The sequence below is a fragment of the Hyperolius riggenbachi genome, chromosome 6 (genome assembly GCF_040937935.1).
Source record: "Hyperolius riggenbachi isolate aHypRig1 chromosome 6, aHypRig1.pri, whole genome shotgun sequence".
Lineage (NCBI taxonomy): Eukaryota > Metazoa > Chordata > Amphibia > Anura > Hyperoliidae > Hyperolius > Hyperolius riggenbachi.
In genome coordinates this window covers 39,978,563-39,995,443 of record NC_090651.1, presented here as the reverse complement: position 1 = coordinate 39,995,443, position 16,881 = coordinate 39,978,563, and the positions used below count along the sequence as shown (strand labels likewise).

The 16,881-nt window shown below is 44.2% G+C and overlaps 1 long non-coding RNA gene across 1 annotated transcript in view; it reads left to right on the top strand.

Annotated features, from left to right (window-relative positions):
• Positions 1 to 13,660: 13,660 nt before the first annotated feature.
• The window catches only part of LOC137522406 (uncharacterized), an 81,023-nt gene continuing 77,802 nt past the window's right edge, over positions 13,661 to 16,881 (top strand). The window contains exon 1 of the long non-coding RNA XR_011022285.1: positions 13,661 to 13,802. This is a non-coding gene — a long non-coding RNA (uncharacterized lncRNA). The remainder of the gene's footprint in view (positions 13,803 to 16,881) is intronic.

Here is a 16,881-nt window from a genome sequence, read left to right as displayed (position 1 = left end):
AGTGGGGGTGGCCACTTTAGAAAAAAAAAATGCCAGTGTGGCTTTTCTGAGGAGATGGCAGAGTTTTGTGACATTATTGGATTACGGGCAAGCGGGTGAGTGATTAACCCTACCACCCACCGATCCTTACAGCTGTAATAGAGAGCCTTACATTACAGGCTCTGTATTTTTCAGTGATGGTCCTCTTTAAGGAACACCTATAAGGAAGAAAACTGCCCCTGGGGGGTACTTACTTCAGAGGGGGAAGCCTCTGGATCCTAATAAGGCTTCCCCCATCCTCTTCAGCCTCGGGGGTCCAACCCTGGTAGCCCCCGAACAGAACACAACAATATTTACAATTTGCACAGGTCCAGCTTCTCCTTGGGCACCAGCGGAAATAGCTGAGTCCAAATGGGTCCGCTCTTCTGCGCAGGAAACTCGACGCTGTGCAGTAGAGTGAACCCGAATGGGCTTGGTTATTTCCGCTGGAGGCTGAGGGGAAACCTGAACTGCGCCTGTGCAGGAGTGGAGATTTTAAAGAGAACCCGAGGTGGGGTTCTGACAATGAAATCCGCATACAGAGGCTGGGTCTGCCTATACAGCCCAGCCTCTGTTGCTATCCAGATCCCCCCTAAGCCCCCCTGCGATCTGCGATCACCCATAAATCACAGCCGCGCTGAGTGTGGCTGTGTTTACCTCTGTAGTGTCAGTCTCGGCTCTCCCCCCACCTCCTGCATAGCTCTGGTCCCCGCCCCCGTCCCTTCCCTCCAATCAGCGGGGAGGGAAGGGAGGTGGGCAGGGACCAGAGCTATGCAGGAGGTGGGGGGAGCAGCAGACTGACAGTACAGAGGTAAACACAGCCGTGTGTCGGCAGCGTGGCTGTGATTTATGGGTGAGCGCAGGGGGGGGGGGGGCTAAGGGGGGATCTGGATAGTAACAGAGGCTGGGCTGTATAGGCAGACCCAGCCTCTGTATGTGGATTGCATTGTCAGAACCCCACCTCCGGTTCTCTTTAACCTCCTTGCCAGTTATCCGGAGCTCAGCTCGGGGTAACCTGCGCGGGAGGATTTCTCAGGCCCCGTTGGGCTGATTTGCATAATTTTTTTCCCTACACGCAGCTAGCACTTTGCTAGTGCACGTGGTGTAGTACGCGATCGCCGCCGCTACCTGCCGAGCCGCCCCCCCGCCCCAGACCCCTGCGCAGCCTGGCCAATCAGTGCCAGGCAGCGCTGAGGGGCGGATCGGGATTCCCTGTGACGTCCATGACGTCGGTGACATCATCCCGCCCCGTCGCCATGGCGACCGGGGAAGCCCTGCAGGAAATCCCGTTCTGAACGGGATTTCCTGCTTACTCTGATCGCTGGAGGCGATCAGAGTGGGTGGGGGGATGCCGCCGCTCAGCGGCTATCATGTAGTGAGCCCTGGGCTCGCTACATGATTTTAAAAAAATAAAAATAAAAAAAAGTTCTGCGCTGCCTCCTTGCCGGCGGGAATTAGACCGGCAAGGAGGTTAAATATTGCCACGCGCTGCAGCCACTACTGCAAGCTGACGGATTTTCAGGAGCTGCCAGCACTGGATCTCGGAAACTGAAGAAGACTGGGGAAGCCCAATTAGGATCCAGAGGCTTTCCCCTCCCGAGGTAAGTGTCCCCAGGACCCTTTTTTATTACAGGTTTACTTTAACATGGACTTTAACTGTGGCAGCTCAGATGTAAAAATAAAACTACAAAAAAAACAGTTTCTGTGCTGCAGGAATCTCACATCACACAAAAAGGTAACATTTAAGCATTGTGAATACTAAGCTGTTTGATGGCATGTTTACATCTGTGCCTGAAAATGGGCTGTAAGCCCAGCATTGTAAGCTGGTTTATGCTGAGTGATTCCCTCATCCAGATGATTTTTGTTCATTATTACTGTTCTCTCTCCTAAAACAAGTCTCTACTGGATGACCGTGTTTGTTAAGCAGCCCGATATTTTCTGAGCTATGCTATAGCTCCTTATTTTCCTCCTCTCTGAACACAAGAGGAAATGATCCTCCATAGTATGCTAATCTGAAAAGACGTACACCAAAGTATAGCTCGGTGGAAACTTGAATGTTTCAAACTATCTGACAACTCTGACACTTTGGTCCTCTTCCACCAGACTTGCAGTCCTCTGCCCAGGATCATAAAGGTCCTGTCCTAGGGACACTTACAAAAGAATACCCTTTCCTTACAGATCTAAGCCCTTTTATTAACACAATCTAGACATGATGATAACTAAAGTCAAGGTTGCACAACATTTTTGCTCAAATGAACCTCCACCTAGGAGAGGTTTGTTGATTGTGCGGACTTTCAGGGGTATAGCAGGCATTTACTTACCTACAGGGGGATGCTCAGTAGGTAGCTCCCCATCCAGTGGTGTAGCAATAGGTGATGCAGAGGTGTTCTGAATCTGAAAGGACTTCCGAGGTCAACTGAAAAATCTATTTTGTACTCACCTGGGGCTTCTTCCAGCCCCGAGCAGGAGCTTCAGTTCCTTGCCGCAGCTCCAGGGGTCTTCGGTGTCCCTGCTGTCCCCAATCCCCCCCCCCCCCCCCACGCAATAATGGTTCTTTTGTGTCTGCGTAAGCACTTGGCATCCACGTCATCTGATGCATACTGCACCTGTGCAGAACTACTGGGCAGGTGCAGTATGTTCCAGATGAGGACGCATGAGTGCAGGCGCAGAAGAGTTGACCCTGCCGTCAGGTCGCCATCATTGCGGGAGGCCAGCGGGGACACCGAAGACCACCGGAGCTGCGGTGGGGGACTGAGACTGCTGCTCAGGGCTGGAAGAAGCGCTAGATTAGTAAAAAAAAAAATATATTTTTTTAGTTCATCTCGGAAGTCCTTTAAGGAAAAAGAACTGACGACCATTTAGTTAAAGCAAACTAGAAGTGAAAAAAACCCTAATAATATAATGAATTTGATGTGTAGTACGGATAATTAATAGAACATTAGCAGCAAAGAAAAGAGTCTCATACGTTTAATTTTAGTTATATAGCTTTTTTTTTATAACATTGAATCATTCTGTCACGGTTGCAGTTTTAAAACCCACAGTCTGTCTTTTAACCAGCTGAGCGGTCTGGACGAGCTCAGCTCGTCCAACACCGCCAGCGGCTGCCGCTCAGGCCCTGCTGGGCCGATTTTAACGAAATAAAAAGCAGCACACGCAGCCGGCACTTTGCCAGCCGCGTGTGCTGCCTGATCGCCGCCGCTCTGCGGCGATTCGCCGCGAGCAGCGGCGAAAGAGGGCCCCCCTAGCCGCCTGAGCCCAGCGTAGCCGGAACAAAAAGTTCCGGCCAGCGCTAAGGGCTGGATCGGAGGCGGCTGACGTCAGGACGTCGGCTGACGTCGATGACGTCACTCCGCTCGTCGCTATGGCGACGATATAAGCGAAACAAGGAAGGCCGCTCATTGCGGCCTTCCTTGTTTATTCTGGGCGCCGGAGGCGATCGGAAGATCGCCTCCGGAGCGCCCTCTAGTGGGCTTTCATGCAGCCAACTTTCAGTTGGCTGCATGAAATAGTTTTTTTTTTATTTAAAAAAAACCCTCCCGCAGCCACCCTGGCGATTTAATCAGAACGCCAGGGTGGTTAAGCTATGAAACAAAGTAGAAATAATGGCTCTTTGAACTGTTCTGGAGTAAAACCTTATCTCAAGCTGACTCTCACTGTTTCTTGGCTGTTTAAGTGCGTCAGAAAACAGGACTGTATTTGACCAAGTTGGGTGGGAGAGCTCAGAGAATATTTATATTTGCATAGATAACCGCTCAAGTTTTTTTTTTCCTGTACTGGAAAAAAGCATGAGAATTGTTTTAGTTGGGGGGCGGAGCCAACCATGGAGGAGTAGAGACGTGCGTGTGCTGAGCTCCCGGCCCCGTGTGCATTCAAAGCTATTTCTAGCCGAAAAATTTTCCTCTCTACGCACTCAAAGTGGTATGAAGGGTGATAAGAAAACTCCTGCTACTGACCGGTGCCCTCCAACCCCGACTCAGAGACCGGTGACCCGCTATTTCCAAGCGCTCGCTCCGTCTACGGAGGCCTCCAACATGGCAGATACCGCGCCCTCCAGTTCTCAGACCTCTGCATCCTTTAAGTCAGGCCCTTCGGCGCTCTGCAACCTTGAAGATATATGGAAGTACCTCCGTAGCCTTCCAACTAAGCAAGATCTGGATGAACAGACGGAACGGATAGTTACATCCACAAAAGCGGAGATAGCCGCCATCCGCACGGACATTACAGGCCTTTCCGATAGAGTCTCTTCAGTGGAAAGCAGCGTGGAGAACTTACGAGCTGAAGTGGCGCAGCTGAAAGAATTGTTTTAGTTTTTGCTGCGAATGTTCTATTTTTTAAGTGTACTACAGTTGGGAGGGATGGAGGGGCGCACTTTGGTGCCTAGGGTGCTGGAGGACCTTGTCCCGACTCTGAAATCAAGTTATATCTGTCTAAATTATAGAGTAAGATAAACATCTTAGAGTCAAATAGTTTACCTATCAACATCATCTGATTAAGTTTGCCTGTCAACAGTGGAAACAGAATATCAGTTTGTTTCCCAGTAATTGTTTCCCAGTAATTTCCACACAAATGTTTAACAGTGTTATGTATTAAAGGACAACTGTAGTGAGAAGAATATGGAGGCTGCCATGTTTATTTCCTGTTCAACAATAACAGTTGCCTGGCTGCCCTGAGGATCTATTTGGCTGCAGTGGTGTCGGAATTACACCAGAAACAAGCGTGCGGCTAATCTTGTCTGACAATAATGTTTGTCTGTACGTTTTTGGGATGTGAGAGGGAACCAGAGTGCCCAGAGGAAACCCACACAGATACAGGGAGAACATTCAAACTATGTACAGATAGTGCCCTGGCTGGGATTTGAACCAGGGACCCAGCACTGCAAGGCAAGGGTGTTGTTCACTGCCCAATGGTGAATTCATTTTTCCCCCCTCACTTCAAGGGTACTTTAACCACTTAACGACCAGGGGTGTTTTCCCTGATCTGTGCTGTGTGGGCTCTCCAGCCCGCAGCACAGATCAGGATAGAGCCAGGGCGATCAGACTTCCCCCCTATTCTCCCCACTAGGGGGATGTCCTGCTGGGGGGGTCTGATCGCCGCCGGCTCTTTTGGCCTCGCGGGGGGCTCCTCAAAGCCCTCCTCCGCAGCGATTTTCGTCCTCCCTCTCCTTCCCTCCCTCTCCTCCGTCCCCTGGGCGGCACAGGACGGCGATCCGCCCTGCGCCGCCTCTGATAGGCTTCAGCCTATCAGATGCTGGCGATCCCCAGCTAATCATAGGCCGGGGAACGCCGATCTTCTTTCTTCCCCGCGTGCTTACATTTAGCCTGCGAGCCGCGTTCGGAGGCTTACAGGCTGTTCACGGAGACACCCTCCGTGAACTGACATGGAAAGGCCGTTTCCATGCAAAACCACAAACGACCTATCGGCGTTAGGCGGTCGTTATGTGGTTAAGCATTGAGGTGCTTAGGTAGTCTACAGACACTGTGGTGTTCCTACCAACGTGTTCTTTACATGGAATTAAATGATACATTAAAAATCCTTATTTGTTAAAAGGCGGACTGCTTTAAAAAAAAAATGCCTAAGACACAAGTTAATTTATTGTGTTAGATAAACTGTATTTTGGCCATCGCTAAAAACAAATTTTCCTCCTCCAGACCCCGCTAAAAGACAGGATTATATTTTTTTATGAGATTCATGCATATGATTGCACAGGCTTTTGGCTTCCGCTGCTCAGATTACAGTTTAGAAAAGGTCACAGTAATTATGGATAAAGGAATAAGACATTGGACAGAATCCTGTGGTATTCAAAAATAATCATACTTAAAAACAAAGCAAAAAGAATAATACTAAAAAACAAAAATTAAAAATTAAAAAAAACATGAAATTAAATTACAAGAAAAGCCAAACACTTTCACATTAATACATTGACCGGGGAATTTAGCTGCTAACATAATTAAACAGCTGAATAAAACATTTCATCTATTTATTTATGGTTTTAATTCTCTGTCGTTCTTCTCCCTATGTCAGTCTATCTATCTGTCTTGCTCTCACTATTTTTCATTAAGGGGTGTGAGCAATAAACTGCATTAAACAGAATTATGTGCGTAAAGTCTTAGGCCTGGTGCACACCGAGCGGTTTTTGAAGCGTTCCGCAAACCGCTTCTGCCTGTGAAAACGCTTGGCTAATGTATTTCAATGGGATAGTGCACACCAGCGGGTTGAGGTTTTTAGCAAACGTGGGTCCTGCAGCATTTTTGCGGTTTGCAGATGCGTTTCTGCCTCAATGTAAAGTATAGGAAAAGCTCAAACTGCTCTGGAAAACACTAGATCAGAGCGGTTTTCACTGTAACAATATTTGTAATCTTATCTGCTACACAAAAACGCTCCGAAAAACGCTAGGCATGTTTAGAAAACCTCTCTAAACATGCCTAGAATCGCTCTGAAATCTGCTTCAAAAACCTCTAGCGTTTTGCAGATCTGCTAGAGGTTTTTCGTGTGCACTGGGCCTAAGGCATGGAACCCATTTGCAGCACTTTTTAAAGCCTTTTCTAAGTGCTTATGGTTTGCAAAGCTCTTGCTAATGCAATGCTATGTATATTATCCCACTTAAGGCTTGTGATTTTAACAGAATCCTGAACAAACCAGGGGTGAGCAGAAACTTTGCCCAAACGTAATTATGCATCATAATGCATAATTACGCATCGTAATTGTAATGCAAAGTTTGTAAATTACACTTCCGAATTTATGTGTAAAATCTACCTCTATGCGTAATTACAGCTGTTACGCGTAGTTCACATGTATATTGCAAAGTCAATTACGACTGTTGTATTCGCGTATCACGCATCAGCATGTACTTACAGCGTATTTATCAGATATATACGCTTACAAAAATATGCATTGTCAAGGGGAAACAGTGAATAATTACGTTCAGCTTACGCGTAATTTCATAATTTAATACGTAATTACGTTTGACAACCGTGGGTGAAAGCCGTTCACAGAAACGTAAATCCACTACGCGTAATTGCAGAAAATGACTCTTAATTAAACGTAATCGTAGTTTGCTCATTACAAGCAACCCTAGAACAAACTGTAGAATAAAAAGTTTCACTTACCTGGGGCTTCTGACAGCCCCCTGCAGTCGCCCTACGCCCGCGCCGTCACAGAATATTCCTGCGGTCCCCCGGCGCGGCTCAGTTTTGATTTCGCTGACTTGTAAGTCAATGTCCACTGCGCCTGCTCGCCGGGAGCTTCCTGCACAGACGCAGTATGAGGTTTTCTCGTACTGCGTCTGCGCTGGACGCTCCTGGTGACGGGAGCACGAAAGAGGACGTGCGCAGCCAGGGCTGTGCAGGTGCAGTGGACATCAACTTGCAGGTTGGCAAAGTCGAAACCGAGCTGCGGCAGGGACCGAAAGATCGTTCAGTGACAGCGTAGGCACAGGGTAGCTGCAGGGGGCTGGCAGAAGCCCCAGGTAAGTGAAACTCTTTATTTTACAGTTTCTTCAGGTTTCCTTTAAAAAAAATCCCACATAGCATTGCATTAGCAAGGGCTTTACAAATCACAAGTGCTTAAAAATGTGCTCCTACAAGGTCCCAGGCCAAACCGCATGATGAGTAGAGCAGAATGTAATACATTATATGCTCTACTCACTGTGCGTAAAACTTTAGGCACTTAATTCTGCTTAACGCAGTTTATTGCACACACCCCTACATTGTTTTCTTTAAGGGCTGGGTTCCCACTTGAGCCGGACAATAAACAGCCAGCTGAGCAGTAGCTGAGCACTAACTATTAATTAAGCAAGCAACGGTGCTATTTAACAGCTGATCAGTGCCCACATAAAGCTCCTGGCGCTCTTTGGTTTTCATTAGCTGAGCAGCAATTCTTCAATAGCTTTGCACCGGCGCCCAACTATAAAATAGCCAACCACTTGCATCCAAGTAAAGCTCCTGGCATACTCGGCTTCTCAATAGCCGAGCAGCAAATCACCCGGCGCACCATACCTTCAAATTTTCAATGTGGTCTATGACAGCACCTAGCATAGCCGATGGGCTCTGCACCCAATTCAATTGGTCAGGTTTCAACTTAAGGCCTGGAAACAACTAGCAGTGCTTTTCTGAGGGCTTGTGATTTGTAAAGCTTTTGCTAATGTAATGCTATGGGGGATGTTTAAAGGACACCCGAGGCAAAAATAAACGAATGAAATAAACAATTGTATCTATCTTCCGTTTCCTAAAAATGACTTTTTAAGATATTCCACAGTTTTATTTCATGTTTAAATCTACTTTTTAAGTTTTAACTCAATGACACATTCATTTAAGTATGCCGGAGCTAAAATATATGAACTATCGACCCTTTTTATCTCTTTCAGAAGCCATTTTCTTCTAGGAAAAGTGTTTTATAGTTGGAATTTCTTTTCAGTGAGAGTCACACTGTAGCCACTTCCTGTCAGGACTGAGTCAGCCACTTACATACCTGATATTTAACTCTTTCAAGCAGAGAAAGAAAAAAAGGAACATCGCATAGTTATTTGTGTACTAGGCACTGTGCAAACCCATGTCTATCTCATTATGTCTGTCACATGTCACTTCGGTCTATCCTTTAAAACACCACATCCCTCAAATGGGATCACACCCATAGCATTACATCAGCAAGAGCTTTTCAAATCACAAGTGCTCAGAAAAGTGCTGCTAGTTGTTTCCAGGCCTTCTTTCAGCTGGTGCTTTTCTATCTTTTCCTATGTATAGTATGTATTCCATTCTGGAAAACTCAACTGTCAAGCAGCAGACTGGAGCTTGAACTAGATTCAGTTCCAGCCTCTGCCCGGGTTTCTCAGCAATGTAATGTCAATTCCCACTCACCTTCCAAAGCTCAACAAGGATGGTACAAAACACAAGGAAAGGCAAGGGCTCAATTGATCTCAAAGATTTCTCATGGGAAAGGGCATATTGGCTACTGACTGGAATAACATTGAATCCTGGGCTAAAAGTTCCTCTTTAAATTCACCTTAGGAAGAGGCAAACACAGGGGGGATTACAGCTGCCCAGAATCCCCCCTCAGACCAGGGCCAGTGCAGTGTCCGGGGACAGGCACAAGTTGAGAAACCAAAATATCTGCAGGTATCCTGCAGCTCACAGCACTGCCCCCTTTATTTCCCTGCTACAGTTGACTTTGAATGTGGCAGCAGCCTGTGTGTACAGTGCATGGAGCAGCAGCGTGTGTACAGAGCATGAAGCAGCAGCGTGTGTACAGAGCATGGAGCAGCAGCATGTGTAAAAAGCATGGAGCAGCAGCGTGTGTAAAGAGCATAGAGCAGCAGTGTGTGTACAGAGCATGGAGCAGCAGTGTGTGTACAGAGCATGAAATAGCTCTGGGGAACTTAGCAGAGTCAGGTATGCGCACAGCCCTGTGCCCTGCTGTGTGAATACTTCACTTTCCCCTTTATTAGCAATGTCGACTGTCCTCATTATTATCTGTATCCAAACGGCTCCTGATCGACCCCGTGTGTGCCACGCATGATGTCCTACCATATTATTATACTGTATTGCAAGTGGCTGAGGGAGACCTTTCAAGAATCTCCTCCAATGATAATCCTGGCTTTGCCCCTGTTAAGACTTTATTTAGCTTGACAATGGATGCAGTTGCATTCCTCTAGCAGTGAGAGATATTTTGATGAGGCTTCAGTGGTTAAGAGTAGGAATGCTTCATTCAGATTTAGTCGAATTGAAATTTCCGCATTTCCAATTGGAAATCGGCAACTCAGAAACCAAAATTCGGATTTCCACTGAAATAAGCCATTACCACAAAAGACTCACCGGGAATCGGATTACTGCAGAAATACTGCATTACCACAACTTGGTAATGTGAGCCTTTTCACAGAATTTGGAAGAATTGACCAACCTGAGAATGCAAAAAATCACACACATAAAAAAAAGACTCCTGGGAAATCGGAACTCAGAAATTGGAAAACCAAGATCGGAATCAGTAATCTGCATTGACAGAAATCTAAATGTCCATGAAATTGGAAACTAGCGTTCCCGGCCATCCCTAGTTGAGAGCAGCACAAGGCAGGAGGCAACAATAGCCATGGCATAGGTAACATTAAGCATCTGCCACATGGCGTAACACCACCAGACACCAACTTCTAAGTCGAATGCCTCAATGCGCTCCTTTCCATAAGACACTCGCAGGTTTCAATGGGAGCGGCAGGAATGCTGACTTAACTCTTCTTTAACTGCCTGTCTTAAGAAGCCTGAAAGTGATTTATTATTTGAAGCCAGATAATCTAAAGATCTTCCTTGATGATAAAAACGAGTGAGGCCACTCTGTGCTCGCCCATTTGGGCATCCATTGTTGACCTGCGTTCCAAAGAGAATTATTTTGACCATTACAAATAGCCAGAAAGTTCCCTTCATACTTAATAGAAAATAAAGTGTACCAAAGCAGAGCAACATTAACACCCCGCACTAAGAAAATCGTGTGACATTAACAAACTGCATCAGATTAATGGGATCTGCGCTGTAGGCGACAAGTATGAATAGCTGTGTTTACTTCGCTTTAATGATGAACTTAATTTAATGTCCCTAATATAGTTTAACTTCAAGATATCCTTCAAGAATAAAAGAAGCACTAAATGTACAAGATATGTATAAGGTTGTAATAGTTTTATGTTAAGGATGTTGCTTTTATCGTTTATATGGGATGATGAGGAAGATGATACTAAATAATAAGATAATATTAAACAGAGGCGTAGCTATGGAGGGGCAAGAGGGAGACATATGTCCCCGGTCACAGCACTGTGAGGGCGCTCAGTGGGGCCACTATACCCCCTCGTGAGTGATAGGCGGCTCGCTGGCGGCTCGCTGGCTGCCCGAAGTGCCCTACTTCTCTCCCTCCCTCTGCAGAGGAGTGCAGAAGCGTTAACAGTAGCAGAAAAAGGGGGTACTTCTGACTATCGAAAGGGGAGCACATCTGGCTATATAAAGGGTAGCCCATCTGGCTATCTAAAGGGGGGGGGGGCACATCTGGCAATCTGAAGGGGAGCACATCTGGCTATCTAAAGAGTGGCACATCTGGCAGTCCAAAGGGGGAAAACCGGTGCATGCGCAGTCCTGTCACGCCGCCTGTCGTGATGACGCGAAGCAGGCGGCCTGATGACGCATTGCGTCACTAACCAGGAAGAGCCGGACAACACAAGGCCTGGGTGTCGCCGGGTGACGCCGATAACGCGCGGAGGGGGGGGGGCGGCGGAGTTTGAAGGAGACGAGCCAGGAGGATGCCGCGAGACCTCTGCGCCTACGCTGAGCTGGAAGAAGCCTCATGTAAGTGTATTCTTTTAAATGCGGGCACTCCTCGGAGTCCCTTTAAGGGGCATAACTATAGGGGGAGTTCTTACTTCTTACCTTCCCTTCCTCTGATACAGAAATCTATACTTCAGATCAGGAGGTTTTGCCTCTACACTCGTAAAGCTCCATACACACGCTGGATAAAACTCAGCTGAGGTGGCCAATAACGACTGCTTCTGCTGAGAATCCATGTGTGTACAGCACCCACCGACCCGTCTGGGTCACCGATCCATCCAGGCCGATCATTTTGCCCAAGCTACAACCGAGAGCATTGTTCTCTCCACTTACCTTGAAAGCCAATGACGCATCTGCACAGCATTGACCCTACAATATTGTCCGAGGGATTGGGTCCCAATCCCTGTCAGGCGACACTGATTGAGCATATGTATGGGCCTTTTTGGGTGGGAGACATATGTTGATTACACTTATACTTGCCCCCCCCCCCCCTCTCATCCCCAGACACATGGAGCCTCAGACTTGGGGGGTCATCAAGGTGTAGTGGAAAGGGGATGTAGATACAAGTGGGTCTCATCAAAGTTGTTCTTAGTGGTCCCATGATTTATAATTATGCCCTCTTTCTTGCCCATTAACTCGTACTGTATAGTTAATGGATTAAACTTTTACTCACATTCAAAACACAATCTGAAAGTCTGTGCATTCCAGTATACTACTTTGTAAATCACCACTATCGATGCAGATAGACAGGTAGAGAGATAGTGGTTTGCATTGACATTTCCCAGAAAATAACTGCATTAACTACATATCACATGTAGGGATGCTTATTCGGATTCCGTAGATTGAGCATTTCAGATCAGAAATCAGATTTTGCAGAAATACCGCATTGCTGCAACTCGATAAATTTTGATTGGACCAATCAGAGAATGCAGAGTCAACTCGGTAGTATTTGGCCAATCAGAGAATGCAAAAAGAGGCCAAAAAAAAGACTCCTCGGAAAACCAAAATTGGATTTCTGTAGAAATACTGCATTCCAATAACTTGGTAATTTTATCCCAATCACAGAACTTGGAAGCATTGGACCAATCAGAGAATGCAGAGTCAACTCAGAAGTATTTGGCCAATCAGAGAATGCAAAAAAATGACCTAAAAAAAGACTCCTTGGAAATCGGGAAGTTAGAAATCAGCGGAACCGATAATTGGAATTGGCGGAAATTGGAATTTCTTTGGAACCGGACATCAGCATTTCTGACCATCCTATTACATAGTAATCATATAAAACATAAGGAAGGCTGGGCAGTAGAGATGTCCCGAACGGTTCCCGAACCATTCGCCGGCGAACATCTCAGTCTCCCTGTGCCCTGTACTACTTCCGGGTCGCTATGACCCGGAGTAGTACACCTGCGCTGGCCCGGCGGTGCGCGTCCTAGATCGTGCTCCTGTTGCCGGGCACTTTCTGCGCATGTGCGTGATGTCATGAGTGACGTCACGCTCATGCACAGAGAGTGCCCGGCAACAGGAGCGCGATCTAGGATGCGCACCGCCGGGCCAGCGCAGGCGTACTACTCCGGGTCATAGCGACCCGGAAGTAGTACAGGGCACAGAGAGATTCGCCCGGAAAACGGTTCGGCCATCTCTACTGGGCAGCTCAGGAGCTAAACGGTTAGCACTAATGTCTTGCAGAACTAGACTCCCACATTTATATCTGGGGGGACAGGACACTGTCTGCTTGGAGTTTTTCTCATCCTTGTTAGTGTGAAATTCCTGCAGATATTTCTGTTTCCTCCCATATGCAAAGAGAATAGTAAAATGTGAATCAGTCCTATCACCCGGTAGGAACACTAGATACATCAGTTGTTTAATGTGCTCTGTAAAGTGTTGCTATACAATAATAATAATGATCACTTTTTGTAAACTAAAATTCTCTCAAATAAATCTAGTTTCCTATCACATTGAGTAGATGTTTGTTTTTGTTTTTTTCAATTTCATATAGAATAAAATATATTTAATTTGAACAAATTTACTATGTCAGAAAAGCTATAAAAATAATTTCAGTGTCTTACCAATATGACATGAAGAGGGCGCTCTAGCTCTTCAAAGACAGCAGTTATACATTTGATACCTTTCCCTGCAACTGTCTTTGTGCTTCTCTCTCTCTTTTTTTTTCCCTTTCGATTTCTCTCAACATTTCACTCTTGATTCCCCCCCCTCCCTGTATCTTTTGCTGCCGTGCCAGAAAAATTTAAATGTATCCCTTCAAGTGGAGATAATCAATGCAAATCAGAGGTAGTGGATCCCAAAGCTTGATTCTCAAAGAGGACTTAGCTTTAGGAGGTCAATTGTTGGAAGTCCCACCTCCCGCTACATTTTCCCTTATTGCAGTACTGCTGTACGCTTGCTGTGACAGAAAGGATTCAATTCCTTGCAATCCCTGCCTGCTTCTCACCTAGAACTCTCTTCTAAAGGGACTTAAATTTCCTCCAAATTGCAAAGGTAGGTTTTTATGGGAGACAGATTACATTCCTAATCTCTGTGCTGTAAAAAATTGTATGACTGGAAAAAAAAAAGTGATCAGTAAAGGAAGAATATATACACGTCTGACCTCTATTTCACAGTGATGTCTTCCTTATTTTATTTTTTTGTATTACAGGGTTAATGTAAAGATACTCCACAGGCAACTACGATCCAAAATGGGTTGATGGTGATATCAACTAAAACCACTCCCCAGCCTGTATAAACAAAAAAAGATCTGTCATAAACAGATTATAAATTCTAATAGATCTATTAATCAAAATCATTGAATTATGCAGGTTGAGCACGTAACCAGCACAGTTCTGCGCTCTCCCATGCTGTGACTGTAGAAAAGGAAGTAGTTAACCCCACTTCCTGTTGCAATAAATAAATATAAAAATTGACCTACATTTTACAACAGTGATTTTTTTTTAATAAAGGCTTAAATAACTATAGAAAACATTAAAAATAAATTAAAATAAAATGCAATTCTTATTCTATATATTCTTAGGTAACTATAGGCTGTCCGAGTAATAGAAAAAAAAAAAAAAAAAAAATATATATATATATATATATATATATATATATATATATATATATATATATACAGTATATACCACATTATAATGTAAGGCAATGAGGAGGCATTTCACTAGGATAAGCATTCCTTAACAAACAGAAAGGCAGGCCTTTACAGTATTATAAAGAATATATAAAATATGGAATTGTAGACCCGTCTTTTTATTTGCAGTTAAAAAGATTGTTTTCATCTGTTCTTTTTGATCATTAGTATATTAGTATCAGTCTTAAGCATTTTAGCATGCTATCATATTGCTCAAAGACTCCCTGATTGCCACTCAGACGGCTTGATGTCGTTTGACACCTAGAATTCTAATGACCTCGGACTGATCCCCAGTGCTGAGCCTGACCTATCGACTTCAGGCAACAATCTTTTCTACTTAACTCTATATTGTCCATTGTATTTCAAAAATTAACTCTCAGCTGTGATGTATAATACATTGTCTCCCTATTACAGGACATGTGTAGTTCATTATATCCCTCCCCCTGTGTCACTGAATGGAAAATATTTAGGCTAAGTCAAAAATCCATCCAACATGCTTCAAAAAGTACAATAAGCCGCAAGCTATTTTTAATCGGGTTGCAAATGTTAAAATTTCCATCAGTGATAAATATTTTTATGTTCCAAAAATGTTCTTTCTTTCTTTCTGCAGTTATAGGCATTGTTTAATGTGATATAGCAATATTATCTCCATTGTGTTTAAATAACGTGATTTTTTTTCTCCTGTCATTCAAGTATTTTTGGAAACACTTGCTGCAGTAATGACACACGTAACCTCCAACTGTTTTAAAATGTGTCTGCAGTTATAGATTACAACCACACCCACAAATGTAACGTATTATTGAGGATTCTTAATACACACCTGTCATACTCTATTACACGTCTAGGAAGGCAAAAAGGGGGGAAAAAAAGAAAAGAGAAAAATAGCATCAGTGTCTCCTATTTTTATACACAGCTATAAACGGAATGGTAAAATTGACAGCAATTCACAGCTGGAAACATTTTAAAGTCAGATAAAATCTGCCAAAATATATTTTGCCAGTTGTATTATATTGTCATGAAAGCTCAGCGAACTCAAAGCACAATATTTCAAGAGCAATTTACTTTTGGTCATGGAATGGTGATTTTTATTTTGAGAGATGTCAGGTGGGTGGGGGGTTGTTAAAGTTGTATAATACGATAATACAGAAGTGTGAAAGTATAAAATAAACATGATAAAGAATGGGAAACAGGATTGGGCCCAGAATACATTAAAGTTGACAACAGATATGACTACTTACTAAAGCCGAAGGTATGGGAAGTGAAGATGAGTTCATTTCAAGCATTTAGTCATATGTGTATGTAATTTTTTTAAGTTTTCTTGAATATGATTGGATGACGGAAGGTAGCTTAGCATCACTGTGCATGTCCTTAAAAAAAAATCATCCCATTAAAATGAAAATATGCATATGAATCATTTATTGTGGCTAAAGAACGCCATGTGTAGCTCATCAACATTGCCTCCTGTCTAGGACACATTCTAATAGTATTATTTATGACGGTCCAAACTGAACGAGTCAATACACAATGACTGGCCATTTGCGTGTCAAGTGTAGGATGTCCTATTTTTTAACTATTAGAAAAAAATATTTTTTAGGCCTGTAGCAAGTAAGGTAGTTCATCTCCAAGAAATATTGTATTGTACGTGTTAAAAAAAGAGTCTGGAATTTTTACACAATTGTATTCTATTATTAGCGCAGCATGCTGCACCAACACTTAGAAGCTTCTGGCAACTTTGAGGACCCCATTGTAATATGTCACTTTTAATAGGCGGGTGCTGGTGCCAATGACAATGAAATATGAACATATGTAGTAGAGATGCTCGAAACTCTGAGGCAGACAGCACACTTGGCAGCGTAAATAGTGCGGAAAATGCAGGCGTTATCTCACACAATAGAAATCTATGGGCCGCATAGTAAAATGCACACCTCTGCATTTTGAAATGTGTATTTTTAAAAAGTCACAGCTTGCTATTTATTTTGCTTACTGTATGCGAATCACATGCTAATCCCATACAGTGCTTTCTTATGGGGGCATTTTGCATGCGGGTTTAATAGAATAAATATGATATTGTTTTTTTCTCCATTGAAAAAGGGAGAATATTGAAAAAATGCGAAATGCAAACACCAAAATCGCATGGAAAACACCAATGCATTAAAAAATGCACAGAAAACGCAAAGAAAAGTGCTCATGGTTTTCTGCAGAGCCAAGTGTGCTTCCAGCCTGAGGAAGCAATTTAGAGAATTATTTTCTCCCCATTAGGTGAACATTCCTTAAACCCCTTTACCAGTTCACGTATGCTTTGCTGGAGAGCAAGCCCTCCATTTTTAACAAAGGACTTGGGGCAAGACTAGCTACCCTCACTGCATTGTCAATGGCCCATTAAAAAGGCACAAAAAAGAACCCCTGGCAATGGCAGAAGTAGATCACTTTGCTATTGTA